Below are 7,644 nucleotides of genomic sequence, written 5' to 3' on the forward strand. Positions count from 1 at the left end.
GCGCATCGCCTAATCAAGTGTAATATATCTCTGGGTAAAACACACACCCCGTGCTTTTCACAGCTATTTAAACAACCTCCCTCCCTCCACCAGACACCCACCCACCCGCCGGTGCATATACGAGACACACTCCTCTTCCTCCCTCTCAGTTAACAGCTGAATTGTATGTCTCGTGACAGCCCTCAAGGAACGAACAGGAAGGGCAGCGTTTTCAATTTCAGAGAGGAATCAGGCACTTTGCCCTCTTCACCCCTTGACAGGCTCCGCACGGTGACCTTAGGTGCTGGCGAGATTGCAAGGCGGCCGCGTGTGTACTTAAAATGCCACTTTACGATGCAGGAGCCTTTTGCAAACAAACCCAGATGACCTTGAGGGATGCAAGAATAACGGTGCGCTATAGAGAGGCAAGAAGAGGTGATGGTGGTTGCTCTGGAGTAATGGGCTGGGGGGTGAGATGGCCTCCTGGAGAAACAAGACTGGGACTTAAAGGATGTGCCTGCTGCTACATCTTTATTTGTGACCTTTCTATCTTGCCCAGAGCAAAGATGCAGGAGAGTTCAGGGGCACCAGGGGGAGCTCTAGGGGCTCCATAAAACGTGGGGACATAGGAAGCTTCTCTAGACCATTGGCTGATCTAGCCCAACATAGTCAACACTGACTGGTAGCAGCTCTTCAAGGCTTCAAAGAGGGCTTGTTTCCCAGCCCACCTGAAGATGCCACTGGGGGTTCAACATGGGACCTTCCGCATGCAAAGCAGTTGCTCTATCATTGAGCTACAGCCCTGACCTTAAATAAGGTCCATAAGAACATTTTAAAAAAACACAAGAGCCTTGCTGGATCAGACCCTGATGTTGGGAAAGATGGAGGGCACAAGGAGAAGGGGATGAGATGGTTGGACAGTGTTCTCAAAGCTACTAACATGAGTTTGACCAAGCTGCGGGAGGCAGTGGAAGACAGGAGTGCCTGGCGTGCTCTGGTCCATGGGGTCATAAAGAGCTGGACACAACAAACCTTTCATCCAAAGAGCTGAAGGTGGCATACATGCTTCTCTTTCGTCCCCCCTTCAGTTTATCCTCACAATAATCCTGTGAGGTAGGTTAAACTGGCAGTATTGTCTGGCCCAAAGTCACCTAGTGAGCTTCATGGGTGAAAGAGGAACTGAATCTGGGTCTTTCTACCCTATCCCAGCATGCTAACCACTACACCACATTGGCTCTGCCGCTTCATTCAACTGCATGCAGTTAATATGTATAGGTGTAATTTAGAAATATGCAGTAGACTGATGGTGGGATGCACAGTCAGTATATAACACTCCCCAACATACTCAAGCTATGGCTGCATACACATTCAAAGCATATTCCTTTTCAAAGAATCATGAAAAGTGGGATTTGCAGCACTTTGAGTGGTAAACTACAGTTCCCAGGATCCTTGGAGTGTGTGCTTTAAATGTAAAGTGCTTATGCAGCCTCAGGCTAGTTAAACAAAAGAAAAAAGGCATTTTCCTGTTCCCACGTAGCCCCTGGATGTGTGCTTTTCCTTTTGTGTTATGTAAATCCTAAGAGATTTTGTGTTTTGTGGGGGATGCTTCTTTTGATTTCATAGTTTATAATATCATTTCCCAGGACACTCCCATCACCCCGCTGCCTTAGTTTATGAACAGTTCCCAAGTCCCCCCCCTCTCTTTCCCATTCATTTTAAGGCAAGGAAAGACAGCAACCCCTTTTCATCTTTACCAGTATATTTAGATCAGAGGAGAATCCTTTGTGTAACAAGGAGCAGAGTGGACATCCCTCCTCCATCCCAAGAAGAATGGTGCTTTGTCATCCATGGCCTTTTCTCCAGCTTTTGCCTTGAGTGCTGCTGAATAAATGCACTATGAGTTCTGAATACCAAAGACGTATCTTTGTTTTAATTAGCTCCCTAATAACTTCTCGAAGGCAATCCAAAGTAGTCTGGTAAATGGCTCAGCTTAATTTTTAGGGAGTAAGCTTGTGCTAATGAGTCACCACCACCTTTGGCTTGTGGGAAGGGCTGCCGCTCAGCAGCCAAGCATCTGCTTTGCGTGAAGATCCCAGGATCAATCCTGGACATCTCCCCGGCCTGAAACCCTCAGAGAGCTGCTGCCAGTCACTGCAGGCTATACTGAGCTAGTTGGAGCCCAAATTGTCTGACTCAGTGTAAGGCATCTTCCAATGTGCATGGGGAATCTGCTGCCTGCCTGATGTTGGAGGCTGCAATTCCCATCAGCTCTGGTTTTGGGAAACTCCTTAAGTGATCCAATTTTTCCCTAATTTAAAAGCCAAGAAAGTTATTTTCCTTATGGATATACATGCACCTTTAAGCTCTTGAGCTGACCTCTCTATCTCTTTGTTGTTTAGACTGATACCTGTTAGGTTGCATCCTGTTTACAACCTCTTCTTCCTCTCTTGGATCTCAAGATGACAGGTCAAGCTGGAGCTATCCTCTGAGAACAAAGGAGCAAGCAACGGCTACCTTGTTTATCTCTAGATTAGGTAGGTAGGTTAGAAATGGAAACTTTTCCGTCCAAGTTATGTGCTTCATACAATAAGAGTGGCTGGGGAAACCCAGCTAGATGGGCAGGGTACAAATAATAAATAATAATAATAATTATTATTATTATTATTATTATTATTATTATTATTATTATTTTTCACTCACTGTACAAGCATCTCTCTGAGTCTGATAACAGGTAAAGTCTGCTCTGTATCCAGATTCACAAACCTTACACTGCACACTTTGGATACATTAGGTCAGTGGGCACACACACTCTTCCAGTAATCACGACCTACCTAATTTGCACTCTCTGAAACTATTTGCAAATTAAAAAAAAAAAAGTTATATTTGGAAATGTGCACTTCTTCCAATTATAAGATGCAATCCTCAAAGCAAACAGTGTGTGCAAAAATGCTTACAGTACAGCGAAGCCACCATAAAAATACATATATTAGTGAAAAATAATATGCAACATGCAGTATACAGCGGTACCTCTGGTTAAGAACTTAATTCGTTCTGGAGGTCCATTCTTAACCTGAAACTCTTCTTAACCTGAAGCACCACTTTAGTTAATGGGGCCTCGCTGCTGCTGCTGCTGCTGCTGCTGCTGCGCCGCCGCACGATTTCTGTTCTCATCCTGAAGCAAAGTTCTTAACCCGAGGTACTACTTCTGGGTTAGCAGAGTCTGTAACCTGAAGCCTCTGTAACCCGAGGTACCACTGTATTATGGGCAAGTGCTTTGCAAAAATGTATATATTGGGAGAAAGTTTGCACTGGAATGCAGATGTGTTTTAATGAGGATGTTAAAAAGAAATGGCGAGTGATGCAGAAAAATGAAGAGTGCAGAAATGAGAAAGAGAGAAACCAAAATTGATGGGTTTATCCATCTCAAGTGGCTGTGGAGCACTCTGGCTTATTATGAGGGAGAGGAAATTGCTGGCCAAGCGCCAACTTGGTGCATCTCATAGGCAACATTTCTGCTAACTCATATCTGATATTTTCCAAATGTAGCAAGTGTTACCTCCACACACACACCCTCCCCTCCCTGGCATCCTGATAAGCTTTTTTTATTTGTTTCCATCTGTTCCATACAGATCACTTTTGCAGTTTATTTGAAACAAGAAACAGCCTTTACAAATCCCTACAGATGGCTTTTAAAGGCTTTGTGAAAGGTAAAGATAAGATCAAGAAAACCCTGTGTGTTTGCCCAGGGCGGGGGCTTGAGGTGGGAGCGAATGGTGGGAGAGATAGGAAATGGTATATTTGCTTCTCTCTACTTCTGCATTACAGCTGCAAACCATGTCCAATCAGAGCATATGATATGTTTCCATTTCTGCCTGAAGTGTCCCTCTAAAAAGGCAGTCTCGCTTGGCTTCCAGCATGCAATTGCTGCTGGTGAAGCGAAGGCTCCCTTCCTTTCAAGCATTCTAGGAAATACAGGCAAGAAGCACAACAATACATTGCAGTAAGTCCTCGCCTTTCTAACAAGAGTTCTTAAGGGCTGTTTCATGGAAGATGGAGCAAACTTGTTTTCTGCTGCTCCAGAGGGTAGGACTCTAACCAATGGATTCAAACCACAACAAAGGAGATTCTGACGAAATGTTAGGAGAAACCTTCTGGGGGAAAGAGCTGCTTGATAGTGGAACAGACTACCTTGGACGGTTGGTGTACTCTCCTTCTTTGGAAGTTTTTAAACAAAGGTTGGTTGGTCGGTCATCTGTTGGGGATTCTTTAGCTGAACATTGGGGCAGATGGGAGTCCAGGTCTGGCAACATCTGCGGAGCACCGCATTGTCTACTCCTGGGTTGCACTTGTCAATTAAACCACCATTTGACAGATTTAAAAAGTTGCCCAGTTCATTGTGCACCAGGCTGTTTTTTAAAGAATGATTTTAATACAAGGTGTTGTGTTTTTTTAAAAAATCTTATTGAGGTTCCATGGAGGAACCCACAGAGCAAAGGCAGGTAAGATGCTACAGCACCACGGAGAGCTCCAACTGAGCAACTTGCTCTTATGAGGCAGGGATGGGGAACTTTTTCCACCCTGAGGGCCACATTCCTTTCTGAGCAACCTTCCAAGGACCACAACCCCAGTGATGGGCAAGTCCAGAAGCAAAAGTGGGTGGAGCAACTTGCAGGGGGTCTTTATGACCCCCATCTGAAAACAAATAGATATTCTGCAGAAACGAAGCAGAGGATGGGTGGGATGAGGATTCCAAAGGGAGTTGTTATAGAAGAACATATTATAACAATAGTACAAACACTTCATTGGTTTACATCTTTGTGATATGAAGAATGTAGGTTGTTATAAATGGAGTGGGTTGCAAATGGTGCTTTTAAAGACCAACTCATTGATTCCCCCCCCCCCTCGCTGGTCTGCAAGATGCCAACAGAGTTCCACTTTTGTTCCTCTTTACCAAGTGTTTATGCATCCAAATACAACCACTGTGTAGAATGATTTTGCATCCAGGCTACGAATGTCTGTTGCAAAAATTTTTAAACTGCTACAGCCGAGTGCCTAATTTGCAATGAATAATTAATCGGACGATGAAGCTTCCCTTCTGTGGAAGGGAATACCCATGAATGGAGAATGCAGTTGTGATCGTTTTGTTCTTGTTGTTGTTTTAAATTATGTGGAAATGTCTAGGAAGGCCTTTCCTGAAAGTATACTCTCCCATGGAAATGGAATAAATGGAAAGCATTTATTTGGATCCAGATCCTTAGACCACCACATCCAGGACCAGGGTCAAGAGTTGACATGCCAGGCATCTGCTGAGGAGCCACCCCACCCCTAAACAGAGGTCCTCTTACAAGAACCCCCTGGAACTGTTGCAATGAGGACTCACTGAAGGAAGGAGGGACATGGAGAGTGTCTTGACTTGGGATCCTCCTCAGCCTGGAGTAGATATTGACCCCATCCCTGTTTGCCAAAGGAACATAGGAACATAGGAACTTGCTTTATCCATAGACAGACTATTGGTCCATCTAATACAGTACTGTTTACATCAACTGTAGGCATCACTCCAGGATTTCAGAGATGCCAGGGATTGAACCTGGGACTTTCTGCATGCAAAGCAGGTGGCCTACCAGTGAGCTATGTCCCACCCCCACTGTAAAATCAACGGAGAAGCCTCTGCAAGCTGCTAGGGAGGGCAGGCATGCCTTGATCTATCCCTGGCATCTGTACGTGGGGCTGGGAGAAACCCCTGCCTGAAATTCCAGAGAGCTGCATGGATTTAGGGGCACAGAACTTGCGGCCCTCGATATTAGCATAATAGTCGCTCCCCCCCTTTTTGGGTCCCTAATATCAGTCCCAAGACATTCACCACACAGTTGTCTCAGGGCATTCGCAGTGCGCATTCTCTGTACCAGCTGAAGGTGCAAGGGGAGTGGGTGGGTGGGCAAAGCTGCCATGAGCAACATAAACATAACTATGTTCATTAATAAAAATTGTTTCCTCGCATAATGGTTGTGCCTCAGCTTTCTGAAAAGAAAAATCAGCATTAAAAATGTGACCATTACGTGGTGAAATACAGTATATTGTTGGACTGCAACTCCTGGCATCCCCTGACCATTGACCATGCTGGCTGGGGCTGTTGGGAGTTGGAATCCAACAACATTTGGTGGGCAACAGGTTCCTAAGCCCTAGAGCAGCCTTTCTCAACCTGTGGGTCCCCAGATGTTGAACTACAACTCCCATCACCCCTAGCTAGCAAGGCCAGGGCTCAGAGATGATGGGAGTTGTAGTCCAACAACACCTGGGGACCCACAGGTTGAGAACCGCTGCCCTAGAGCATACTGTGGAACATGGAGAGAGTACAATTTTAAGAAATGAATAAGAACTACCGCATCTAGATCACTGTTGTTTTCACATAATGGATGTGAGTTTATCAGTGCTAGCTATTTATAGGGGTGGGGGAGAAAAAAGAATGCCTTTTGTATGACTGCCTGGTTTTTGTTTGTTTGCTAAAAAATAAAAATAAAAAGCAATATCATCCCATCTGAAAGAAATGTTAAAAAATCTTCCACCAGCTGTTTGCAATTTTGTTCCGCTACTAGAAATGAAACGTTGGCTGTGCAGTGTTCTGCCTTAAGGAATCCAGCTCCTTCAAATGCCCTTCTGAAGCTCTGCACTGGTTTATTCAACAGCCATCTTCTGCTGAGAAATCTTTAACTGAGCAATCATTTCTACATCTGGGCCTGCAGCTGTTTCCTGAACACCCTAATAACCTTTCTCAATAAGAGCATTTGCTTTTCAACTGTGTATGATTCTCTCTCTCTCTCTCTCTCTCTCTCTCTCTCTCTGTGTGTGTGTTTCTGTCTAGTTGCACTCAGGCTTGAGCCGGGCTACCTAGAGTCCTCTGAATTTAAGCTACATTGTGTTTTCTCAGTGCTGCCTAGGGCAAGCTCCACCACCAGGCAGAGAGGCAGCGGATGTGTGTGCTTGTGGAGGGGCAGGGGCAGGCAAGTAGCAGCAGCAAGGAGCTGGTGGCAGGACAGTGTGCACCGTCCAGTGGCGTAGCATGGGGGGGTATAGGAGCGGTTGCCCCGGACACAAAATTGTTAGGAGGTACAAAATTTCAGTACCCAGTGCTTCCTCAATACAGCTGTGCACTTCTGTCACTGGGCTTCATTGAAAACGGCTTCTCCATGTGAATCAGGAAACAACCTCTCCAGACAACGGAATGACTCTACTTTCCTTATCGCCACAGCTGCATTCTCCTGGGTGACACAAAGGAGAGACAAAGGAGGAGTGTGCCTTTGGGGGTGAAGTCAAACTGTTGGAAGGTTGCAGCACCTGCTGTGGCCATAGAGACTGATACAGGAGAGACATGTTTTGTTGCAGCTAGAGCAGATGAAGGTGTCTTCGCTAATATAGACATTTTTATGCACACTTTCCTCTAATACAAAACTTGTGGCTTTTTGGGTTGGGGAACTGTATCACAAAATTTGGAGAAGTGTGACTATCGAAAGGATAGCTGTGTACTGTTCCAAGAAGTGAGCTTTGGGCGGATTTTCTTTAAAAGGTGAACTAAACCATTTTTTCCCTCCATCCCTAATATGTAGCATCGTACGGTTACCCCATTCACTCTGTGATCCTTGATTGGGTGGGATCGGCTTACGTTACTAA

The 7,644-nt window shown here is 45.2% G+C and overlaps 1 long non-coding RNA gene across 1 annotated transcript; it reads left to right on the forward strand.

Annotated features, from left to right (window-relative positions):
- The first annotated feature begins 2,447 nt into the window (after positions 1-2,447).
- LOC308465449 lies at positions 2,448-6,721 on the forward strand. The gene is made up of 4 exons (XR_013980450.1): positions 2,448-2,517; positions 3,609-3,686; positions 4,060-4,179; positions 6,573-6,721. It is a non-coding gene; the product is annotated as an uncharacterized lncRNA (long non-coding RNA).
- Positions 6,722-7,644: the final 923 nt, after the last annotated feature.

This window comes from Podarcis pityusensis (genome assembly GCF_964106645.2).
Source record: "Podarcis pityusensis genome assembly, chromosome: 16".
Classification (NCBI taxonomy): domain Eukaryota; kingdom Metazoa; phylum Chordata; class Lepidosauria; order Squamata; family Lacertidae; genus Podarcis; species Podarcis pityusensis.